Here is an 11,911-nt window from a genome sequence, read left to right on the forward strand (position 1 = left end):
TCACTCACTTGGTCTTTCAGATTCTAAAATGTAGGTAGAGACATGTCTTCCCCATGAACACAGACAAAGCTAACTTCACGAGAATAGGTTATGTTTAAAACAACTTTTGGGTTCTTTGTCATCAATGTTGAGTGCAGTGCTGTTGTGTTTCTGTCCTTAGCACATTTATCCTTTGAAATAATGCTTTTATTACTGCACAGCTAAAATACAGCACCAAATCCTCACCTTCCCCATTAAAAAAAGACTCTTAGAGCAGTTCTTGGAGAAAAAAAAAAAAGTGGCTAAACCCGCACATAACTCTCACTGGACTTTATCTGGTGCAGAATATTGTCAGAAAGCAGAAAATACAGGCTAGTCTCACATTATCTGCAATAAGATAGACAGTCTTTCATTTTAACAAGGTACCACTGCCAATATCAGCCCTGCTGTGTAAAAAGCTGATGCAATGATTTTGTTATTTACACAAGAGCAATGAAACCCAGCAAGATTGGATGCGATTGAAGGCACCTTCCAGCAGCTGGTACACGCAGGTACTCATGCAACACCCCAGCGAAGCTGGAGGAGCAGCCGGCAGCCCACACCCAACCCATTCACCAATGTCCTGCCCCAGCCCTGCCAACACAGTATCCCTTGGGTCAAGCAACCCTACAAGCCCTAAATGGGATCACAAACTCCACGATCTGGACAACAGGTCAGTTCTCTTTCCTCTTAGCTGCAGACTTCCCGAAAAAGAGGTGAATTATTTGCTGTCTTTTCTCAGAACAGCTTGAACTGATCTCATTCAACGATATATCACTCTTCGGGCCTTATTTCCATCCACATGTAGTGCTTCTACCCCCTCAGTATGAAGGGCTAATTAATCTAATGGTCATCTGTATGGGAGATCATGAAGTATAGTGTAAGGACAAGCAATTAGCACTGGAATTAAACGGAACAGACAAGTATTGGCTGGCCAAAGGCATAAAGAGCATGCTGACAATTACAGGTTCATCTCCATCTTGACCTCATTTGAGCTTGTCAACCACAATGGGTACTTGTTAATTCTTTTCTCCACCTGGCTGTCTCTAGAAATTCATTTAAACCAAACCCACGGTTCTCTAACGTTCTGTTCCTCCGACACAAGAAGGCTTAGGCAACTTCCTGAGAGATGCATGCAGGAAAAAGGCATCCACAGTTGGAAAGACAGTCCATGGAGTGACTACCCATTTGCAGAAAACTTCAGCATGGCTTTCAGGTTTTGGAAGGTGCAATGAGCAAATCCACCAGGCTGTTGCAGCCGCACCAACAGGAGCGAGGACTGAACAGAGCCATCTCTCACTGCACTGCAGGGACAACACAAAGATGGTGGTGTGGGTAGTTTGTGTTTGGAAACTCCAGTGTCCAAGATCACGTGGAACTCCTCTCGCATTCAGGGCTCTGCCTTCTTGGCACCAAATAACTGAAACTGCAGAAATATTTATTTCAGCAACCAATGCAGCAAGATGCTCGTGACTTTGAGATTACAGCTGCTCTGAGAAAGACAAAAGCTGTTTCCTTCTGACGGCAGGAGTGCAATTCATACAGAGCAGATCCCAGAAATAATGAAAGAACAATCAAATTAAGTTGAACTACCATCTAATTTGATGTGAAAGTTGTCCACTGACTGGCTGTTCCAAATTTTAGCCTCAAATGACTGTGATATCACATAAGAATCTTAAAAATCTGCTTACTTAAAAACAGGTAACCCAGATCTCATCATTAAGATGACAGCATGGACTTACTCAACAAATGTCCCTTTTTAACACACGGTCACTGTTGTGAAGCAGAGAGAAAATGTCTTGATCAGTCACATTGTGGAGACCAAGCTGGTTTGTATGCAGTGTGACTCTGGACAAGACTATCCCCACCCTTGGGTGAGTAAGGTGACAATTTTAGTGAGTGATGCTTCCTGCTGCAGCCAAGAGGTTTGAGAGCTCCGTTAACCTCAGCATACACAGCCACAAGGAACACGCACCCACACAAGGAACTGTGACTTCAGCAGAGACCAACAGTGCAAAAAAAATTAAATAAATGGAAAAGATTTGGGAATCTCAACAGGTCCCTTCCGAGGTAGGTATTTATGAGGACCAAGCTTCCTCCCACTGCTTTTCATTACAGACTTCATATATATATTTCAGATTCTCCCACTGAGAACATAGATAAGCTTCTAACATAAAATTCTCCATAAAAGAGAGTTACAATACAAGAGCAGTGACAAACGCTGGCATCAGAAGCCTGCAGTACTGCTGTTTTGTTACAGCTTTGTAGAGAAATGAACAAAGACGTAGAGAGAAAAGTCGAAGGCTCTTCTCTCAAATTGAAGGTTCCAGAAGCAGAACTTACAAAACCTGAAATGCTCATTAAAGTTACTCTGTGAGGAATGTAGACAATGTCTTGCTACTCCCTGTATACAGGAATGAACTTAAAACTGGAATACAACAACAAGTTCTGTCAACATAAATTCAACTGTTTGATTTTTTTTCCTCATCATAAATGCATTAAAGCTTATAACCATCGATAAAAAAAAGTTTTCTCTTGCACACCTCAGGGCACTGCTCTGAAAATTTCCATAGCAGTGCCATGCAGTGTAACACTAACGAGATGTAGACGTACCGCTCCCTTGAGTTCTGATTCTTGGATGCCACAACTCCAAACAGCTCTGGGACCGGAACAAAAAAAGAAAGCACACTGCTCGCAAAAATTCATGTAAAACATTTCACACCTCTATCATTGGCTTTTCACAGCTGTGTATTTCATTACAAAGTCAAATCTTCAGAACTACAGATCTCCAAGCTGTGGTCCACACACAGCCATTCTATTACACATCCTTGAAGGGAATAAGGAGCCTATGAATAAGGTGACATGGTGTGCAGGGATACCTGCGTCTCTGGCTTTTCCTGAATCCTTCAGCAAGGACCATCAAAAAGCTGTAAACGCAAATAACAAAAAAACACAACACATACATACAGGCAAACCACAGAGTAAGAACCTAGGGAATGACAGGATAGAAAGAAAGAACATCTTAAGAGTCAACAACTGGCAAAAAAAAAAAATAGAGAATAATAATAATAATAAAAATCACTTGTAATGATGATGAGAGGTATTCACGTATCTCAGCATCCGTGCCATGACCTGTACGAGTCCATAGATCCTTTAGAAACCTGAGAGGGAGAAGGAAGGCAATGAAGTGTTGAACTGTGCTGACAAAAGAGAATGACAAAGAGTGGGCAGAACCGTAACTGATGCAAAAGCTGCTGAAGAGTCTCGAGACACTGACTGGAGAGTGAAATGACAGAGTAAATTAAATGTTATAAATGCAAAATATTGCACTGAAAAATGGGTATGACTGTCCACGTAGACTGACAGGCTGTGAATTAGCTGCTTTAGCTCAGAAGAGAAATGTAGTGACTGCAGACAGTTCTCTAGAAACATCAATTCAGCAGTAACCAAAAAAAAAGAAAACTTCAGAACTCTTCAGGAAAGGCAGAGACTGAAATACATAGCATCATTACGGACCAGAATGAACTCCTGATCTATCTGTCTTTAAAGCACCCACAGAATCATAGAATCCCACCTCTAAAAGAAAACACGTAAAGACATACAATTTTCTTGTAAAATGTTAGGACAAGCCAGAATTTGTTTAATTGATAAATTGTAATAATTGGGCTTCTGCACACTGCCACTGCCACTACAGCTTTTCACACTGTGGTCACGAGTAATTACCGACAGCTGAAGGTGTGAGGGCTGGAGAAAACGTCTCTGGCATATTTCAGCTGATGAATCTCTGATTGCTCTCAGTGCATTTTCTTCCCTAAGAACAAACCGAGATTCAGCAGAATGACTAACGTCCTGACCTCCTGCACCTTCCGATGCAGAGAACACTCCTCCTGCACACAAACTATGAATCCAATAAACCATGCAGGATACGCTGTTGCTGTTTACAAAGCTTCCGTGCAGCATCTTTTTTTTTTTCCCCAAAAGATTTGACTGAACAAATGCACTTCCATGGAGCCAATTAAAAGGGGACACTGATGAGGTTTTTAGAGCCACCCTGAGCATGGTCTGCGCCTCATCTTAAAACGAGTTTCATCCAAGTCAGACAGCTTCGCTGTTCGAGCCAGAACAGAGACCACCAGCAATTTACTATATTTGAGATCCTCCATCTCTGTTCATTTTCTGATAGAAAATTAGCATGCAGGTGCTTTCTGCCTAAACCAGTAAATTATGCTCTGAGTGTGATATTAAAGCATGTGACAGCCTGCACAGGACCCATGCCACAACACTGATAAGGAGACCCAAACTTGGGCAGAGGAACAAGCGTTGCTCAGCAGCCGAAGAGCTCAGCCACTGCAGTCAGGCACAAAGAAGGAGAACAAACAGAAAAAGGAACAGAAGAACATGCAACAGACTTGTTTTTCAGGCAACTCAGCCAGTACCTCAAACTGTATACTCACACCTTTCAGAAATCATTATCTGTTGGTAATTAATTGTAGCGTGGCTGACTCCACTCCCAGTAATTTCACCAGGGTCACTAAGTTTGGCCTCATCCCTATTCACCCACTCAGTGCTACTACTCACTTTCAAGTCTCTCTCTCAGACCTAACATCTCTTTGAAGTATCTATTTCCAGCAGAGCATAAAACAATCAAACTATTGTCAAAGCAGTGCAGTTTCATCATTACACACACACACACACACCCAAAATGAGAGGTTTGGTACATGATGCAAGGCAAGCCTTCCGTCGCACCAAGAACAGCGAGTTGTCCGGTGCCTACTTTAAAAGGCTAAAATAATCTCATGATTTTTATATTTTCTTCTGTTATCTTTTTTAAACACAAAATGCTATGGCAAGCTCTGGATACAAAACTGCAAAAATAATTCAGCCGTGCAGGACCAACTTGAAAGCAGAAAACTAAGCTATATGCTGGAAGGGCTACGATTCTTTGGTCTTAGTGAAGCAATGAAATAGCAGTCATGTTAGACAAGGTCTTCTTGCTCTAAAGGCCATTCTGTATTCATGTTTTTGAGTAGTAACATACACTAAAAGATTTGAAAGTCGGAATAACTGTAAACTGGATGATATAGAAGAGTTAAAATTCAGGGTTAAGGTTTTACTTGAGCGTGACAGCAAAGCCAGTAAATTGTATCCTTGTTCAAAAAGAAAGTGTAAGGTAGAAAATCCATTTACATCCTGCCTACATCCATAAAATAAGTCACAAGAGGAGCATAGCTGTGCATGCTGACACTCCAAAAAGAGTTCACGTTTCCTGCACCGGGAACTTTATAATTAAAGGAAAAAAATAAATAAAAAAAAAAAGCAATGCACAGGTTATTTTCTAAATCATGGAAGCCTTTCCTTCCCCATGCCAGGGCTATACGTTTTGCACACGCACCCGGACAGCTGCCAGGATGGATCAAGCTTCAGTCAGCGACGCAGCTCTTCTGATCTTGAGCTCACAACACAGGGTAAGAGTCAGAACGAAATCTGGGGGCTGTGGCAACACACACTTTGAGAGACTTCAGAAAGTTACTGGAGCAAGACAGACTGCACAAGATCCTTCTATGAGAAGTCAGGCTAGCAGCAGTCCAAGAGCTCAAACCAGCTCTCATTTAATTAGCTCTCTGCCATGTACAGGAGAGGTTGTACGAAGTGCCCAGTGCTGCATTCTCATTTGCACTTTGCTGCGATCCATACAGCAGCAATCCAGCCCTGAGCGAGGCAGAGCTCATTACCCAGCAGAGACGAGCTCTCCTGGCAGTGAGCCACTCCTCCTGCACACAGCATCAGCCCCACTGCCCACCCCAGCAGGGCACAGTGGTGCCCACAGGCAAGGCAGGCACTGTGCATGCTAGAGTGGACCTGGCAGACCCAGGCTAGGAGCAAGAATACAGACTGGTGTCTGACACTGTGACACAGTGAGTTTTATCCATCAGGAATGGGAGTGCAGATGACGGGATGTCCTGCTCTGGCTTCAGCACCTCCCAGGGATGCTCACTCTGCTGAGCTGGGTGCTTGCTCTGCCACTGCTGGAGCTCCCTCAAGGATGCTCTAAAAAAGGATTGAGAGCCTGACCACAATCCTCTGCAGATTCTCAATTCATGCTTTAAAAAGACACTTCCATTTATTAAGAAAACGTCCACTGCACCATTGCACAGATGAGTCGTGCCCTTTGGCCAAGCAGAGGAATGCACTGGAGCCCTAGGATACTCGAGCAGCCTCGTGCAACCAGAGTGAGCAGCCTGATCTGCTGCAAACTTCAGCAACAGGGAACCTCAATGGCACTACCAGCATAAAGCATCAGATGCAGAGCAAGTCACTGCACGGTGACAGGTGGGCATGGAGTGAGCCAGGACCTCAAAGCACCACTTTGCTCAACCCAACCACAGGAACTTCCTGACGCTTCTTTCCCCTTCGTGCTTATCAGCTTGCTTTTATCTGACAGTGTTTTAACAGCTTTCATCTCTGATTAAAAAAAAAAAAAAAAAAAGTCTAATTCCACATGTACTTCCACAGAGTACGCTACAGGGGAGCAGATCTCTACTGAACCATGCTGACTGTGCACAGATTTCACTCTTTGACGCAGGACTGTTCTCACCCTCAAAGAAAAACACCAACAAAAAAAAACCCATGCACACAACACACACACCTCCGTGGCAATCTTCTGCTCATGCTTTCCCCCAGAAGAGCAGCCCTGGCGCCCAGCTGGAAGCACAGTGGGCAGAGCACCGAGAGGGCAGCGGGGCTGCACTGCTTTACAGCACTGAGAGCTCCAGCCCAGAGTCAGGTCACGTGGATTACTTATTGCATGAATTCCAACTAACTTGAGTGGAGATATTTGGTTTTCTTCGGGAGGAGGACGTTCAGTTCGTGTTTTTCTTTGTTTCTTTAAAGTATCTGGTGTACAGTAAAGCTTCAGTCACTAAAGGGCAACTCCCACATTTCTCCCCAAATATTTAGAGAAGTTCCACTGAGACCCAGGAGATACCTTCAGGAGCACTGTATCCTGGGTTTGGGGGGAAGTGGGGGGGGGGTGGTTGTTTTTTTTTTTCCCCCCCAATCACAGCCACCTACCTTTTTATGCTTAACAGTCCATTAACCTACAGAGTGATGCAGCTACTTTTGATCAAGAGGTGAAAGTCACAGCTTAGCTCAGAGCTTTAAAACAAGAAGGAAAAAAAAAAAAAAGTCAGCACAGAGGGCGGTTTGGGGACTCCTCTCCCTGGCAGCAGTCAGAGCACAGCGCTGACTGCCTGCTGGCATCGAGGTGTCTCGCGCAGTACGGTCTGTTCTCCCTCTGCTGAGCAATCCAAGCACTACAGAGAATAACGAAGAGTGGTCCAGGAGTAGTGTCAGTACTGTGAATGAGCTGACCTTAATTCTCAGGCTAACCCCTGAACAAGGGGTGGGTTGAATGCCCACGGAGAGCTGCTCGGGGCCACCGTGCCTGCAGAGATGTGCACTGCAGCTTGACTCATGGCTGAGCACGGGGCTGCAGAGCGGAGCACCCCCGGCTGAGCAACCACACAGCTGACATAAGCCCACAATGCAAGGACCTGCTCACGAGTTCCACTGTGTCAGAGCTGATCCATCAGCTGGTGGCCAACACCACCAGCTGTAAGCCAGGCAAAGCTCCAGCAGCACACAGCACCTCCCTGGATGCAAACCCAGCTCTACTCTTCTGCATTCATGGTCGCTCTCCAAAGCCCAGACCGTTGGGACTAAGCAGAGCATTAATGGGAAAAGTCTGCATCCACGGGTGAACACTTCCATGGTTTCATTCCCTAAGGGGAGATTACATGATTGGCTGATGATCCTGGTGTGTACTGCAGGAAAGCAGGGCAGCCCCAAAGCCAAAAGCCTTCCCAAAATGCCACCACTTCGCCAGGAGGAGGCAGGATCGAAACAGCGCAGGTAGAGGCACAACACAGGGGACGGAAAGCCCTGAACTTAGAGATATTCTAAAAAGCAGCCCAGCTGGCCAATGGCCAATGCACTAGATTCAGTGAGCTCTCTGTGCATCACCAGCTTCTTGAAAATGACACCGAATCCAAAAACAAAAATAATTAAAACTTAACGTTTACTGATAAACAGAGCGCGATGCTGAGATGTGAAAAGTTTTCACCTCCATGAGGAACCAGATAACCTCCCTTTCCAAGCGGAGGAGCAGACAGATTATGACCCCAGCACACTATCTCTACTGAAAAGCAAGAGTCTCTGTTTTTCAAAGGCTACAAAAATAACAAAACAAAAAAAAAAGATTTTCAAGCTATACTCCACAGAACAGCAGCTAAAAATGGCAGAAATCAACTTGGGGAGGGTGGAGGTGAGAAAAAAAAAAAAAGGCATAACATCAAAACAGCACGATTTCAAGCGTGACCTAGCACCTGGCAACGTCAATCAGATCCTTTGGAATCATCTCAGAACCAGCGCGGTACAAAGCACGTCCAGGTGTGCCGGGATTGAGAGCAGCGGATGGAGGCAGTGAGGAAGAAGGTGCCGAGTTCACAGGGAAAGGCACAGCGGTGCTTACGCCAGCCCTGGTCAGCAGGCCAGGAAGAGTTCATCTCTGCAATATTTAGACCCAAACTGAGAAGAAGCACTGGCATTCACAGAGCATCCACCTTAGAACTTCAGGAGGGTGGGGGATTGCAGCAAGGGAGTGCAGGGAAGGCCTACGAATCGGCAAGGCTATTGAAAAGGGAACTGCAAAGCTATGTGCTGTGCTTAGTAACCTACTGTCCACAAAAGTTAGCGGTATGTTTCCAACCTACTCCTGATGCATTCAGCAAAAATCCCTTGTTAAAATCAGCGAGAGACGAGCTGTGAGAGGCGTGTAGCGCCGGAAAGCTGCAGGTGAAAGACAGACAGTTCCTATGTGCTCACTCATTGCAGTTACCTCGTAAATCCAAGTTTGTCATTAAGCAACACCTATCTTGCCAAAACCTCTGGGAAAGCACCAAGGCAGCTGTAGTTTTTCACAACTGCTCAGGAAGTATTTCTGGGTTGAGGAGCTGTGTGCTGGCACGAGCTCTGCCTCCCCTAGGATGCCAGTGGTCAGCGGCACCAGGGCAGGGAGCCGGGCAGGGCAGCTCACCCAGACAGCCACAGACAAATGGGCTCCGATGGTGCAGAGCTTTTAGGCTGACACCTTCCTCCTCAAGCGCCCCTAAGGGACCCGATGTAAGCAGATAACAAAGCCTCGGGTACTCACAGATGAAATAAAAGCTGGAGTAGACAAGAGAGAAGGTTGTTTTTTCCCACTGCGGTGTTAGAAGGCTGCCCCAGGGGTTTTAATCAATGCAAGTGAATCTTTTATATTTTCCTCCAGTATTCCCAACATCAAGTCAGTAAGATGCTGGCACTCTCGCAACATAGAGTGACCATTTCCCAGCAAGCTTGAGTTGGTCTTTATCAAAAGAACTGAAGAAATGCATTACGACTTCAAAGAAAGATAGCAAGCAAGGAAACAGAAGCAGCAGGATAACATTAAGAGGTATGGCTGGCTCTCAGGACAACTTTGTACTACTTTTCTTCTTAAGCATGAAGTGAATGAAGAGCAGCAGAACCAGAGCTGCTGGTGCAGAAACATACCTGCAGCTACCCTGGACCACAAGAACAGCAAAAATTCCAAAATGCACATACCACCAGACGCTACCTAAAGGCATCACCAGAGTCTCCTCTCATGAGGGAAACACCTTCCTGTCCATCTGCTTCAGCACAGAGCCTACAAAGCACTCCACGCACTCAAGCAGCTCCTAATGCACCACCTCATAACCTATCACCCAGAGGATCCATGCGTGCACATTGCGTCCACGCACGTCACGTTAAATAAGGAGCAACAGACCACGTTACATAACACCTTTACGTAATTACAAACACCTGAACTGCCAGCCCTGAATGCCTGCAGGTCTGCCCTGAGCCAAAGGAAAGGTAGGCAAGGAGCCTTCCAGAGCCATGAATCAGCTCCCAGTCCCATCTTCAGCAGTGGATTGGAGAATCCAGTCATCCAACTTCCTCCCTGTAACGCTCGCTTTGAAACACAAGAGAACCGCCACTTCTTGAGTTTTTAGAACAACATTAGCTTTCCTAAGTTACCTGCAAAGAGGCACAAATAAAGGACATCATGGGCACAGGAGTCACAATTCTTCAAACCACACACTAAAAGCCTCCAGGAGGCACCATGGGGGGCCAGCCAATGTCTTCGCTGCACTCCAATTTCAATGACTTCAAGGGGGGAAAGACAACGGTAATTCCTCAGCAGCAGCCAGCATATTGCAACAGCTGTACCTCTGTTCATCACAGAGCTCGGGAGCAAAGTTCACGCGCCGTATTACCGAGAGTCGAAGATCTCTACAGAGCTTTTACTCTAAGTAATCTTGTTGGGGTCGTTTCAAAATGATGACTCTCATTTTTCATTTATCAGGGTCGTTTTGTCTCAAGCTGGCACTCGGAATAGAACTCTTCCTCAAAAAGTAGCCTGGAATACCGGACTGGATTCTCAACTGATACGCATCACCACAAGAAGTCAACGGAATTAGGTTAATTTATACCACACGAAACACAACTAAGACCTCTCCTCTTTGAAACGATGCTGGAAGTGGGACAACCGTGCTCATTTACAGCAGATGGGCTCACAGGGCACGGGATTTCATCCCTGCATCCAGGGAATGTCACGTACCCGTTAACAGGAGCGCTCGGCGCAGCAAACTGATGCGCGAACGTCACCGCGACCTATTCCGCTCAGCACACAATGGAGAGCCGTTCATTTGTCTTCTCAATGAGCCACTACACGAGTGTTGATTTAATGGTTCATTTATCAACCCCTCTGAATATTAAGCAATTCATTTTGACTTAATTTGGACGATTCAATTTTACCCATCCTGTCTCCCCTTGAAAAATGCAATTGCTGCCAAGGGAGAGGCTGTTTTAAAAGTTGAGTTAACAGGCAGTACTTGGGAATCCATCGGAGCCTGGAAGGTTACGCGGAATACTCCGATAAATATCTTTATCTGGCTTTGTTTTTCCCTTTGCATTTTACACCATACCTGAAATTCACAAGCGCTAAAGCAAAGGCACTCCAACGAGCATTCTTAACGCTGCAGACCGAGATGCATCTTCTGCAGTATCAGCTACCACATGAGGAGCCCACCAGAAAATCAAGCATACACTCAACACAACCGACAACCTTCCGCAATTTCACGATTCTTGAGGAACCGAGCTCCTCATTGAAAATCCATTACTTTCCGTGAAACTTTTTGTTGGAAAAAAATATATATATTAATAATAATAATAACGCCGCGGGAAACACCCACGCACATCAGCAGCATCTCCTGCCCAGAAGTTTGCATTCGGAGCGCTCCGGCAGCGCAGCGCAGCGCACACCCAGCGCAGCCGCCCGCAGCCGGGGAGCGGCCGCCCGCAGATCAGCGCACCTGTTGGGCAGCCCGGCCGCGTCCCGGAGCTTCCCACGGCGGAGCTCCGTTTTCACCCCGGGCTGCTCAATCTCTCTCCGTGCGGTCAGCACCGGACTCGGCGGCTCCATCCCCGCGGCCCCGGCGGGGCACTGCCACAAGTCTCCTCGGGAACCCCCCTGTACGCACACCGCAGAGCTCAGCCCCGGAGCCAGGCGGCATCTCCCGATGCGAAGAGCCGGCTCCGCTCCCCGGGAAGGGGAACCAAGAGCCGCGACGCGGAAGGATGCGCGGGGCAGCGCTACCCCGGTTCAGGGGCGGACCTGAAGGGTCCCCGCGAAGGGCAGCCGGGGCCGGAGCCCGAAACTCCGCCAAGTGCGAGGCTGTCGGCCGCGGGCAGGGCAGGGAGCAGCCCGGCCGTCCCCCTCCGGGCGCTGCACTCACCTGGACACCGGGCGGCCGAAGGGGCGGGGGTGGGGGGG

The 11,911-nt window shown here is 46.7% G+C and overlaps 1 protein-coding gene across 7 annotated transcripts in view; it reads right to left on the reverse strand.

The window, feature by feature from the left end:
* Positions 1–11,911, reverse strand: part of SGCD (sarcoglycan delta) — a 410,388-nt gene that overhangs the window by 304,260 nt on the left and 94,217 nt on the right. Inside the window, exon 1 of one of the 7 annotated variants that reach the window (XM_021410215.1) lies at positions 11,874–11,895. The exons of the other annotated variants lie outside the window; for them this stretch is intronic. The gene's annotated coding sequence lies outside the window, so the exon portion shown is untranslated. Of the gene's footprint in view, positions 1–11,873; positions 11,896–11,911 lie in introns of those variants that run through there. 7 annotated transcript variants of the gene reach the window in all.

The sequence above is a fragment of the Numida meleagris genome, chromosome 12 (assembly GCF_002078875.1).
Source record: "Numida meleagris isolate 19003 breed g44 Domestic line chromosome 12, NumMel1.0, whole genome shotgun sequence".
Taxonomy (NCBI): Eukaryota; Metazoa; Chordata; class Aves; order Galliformes; family Numididae; genus Numida; species Numida meleagris.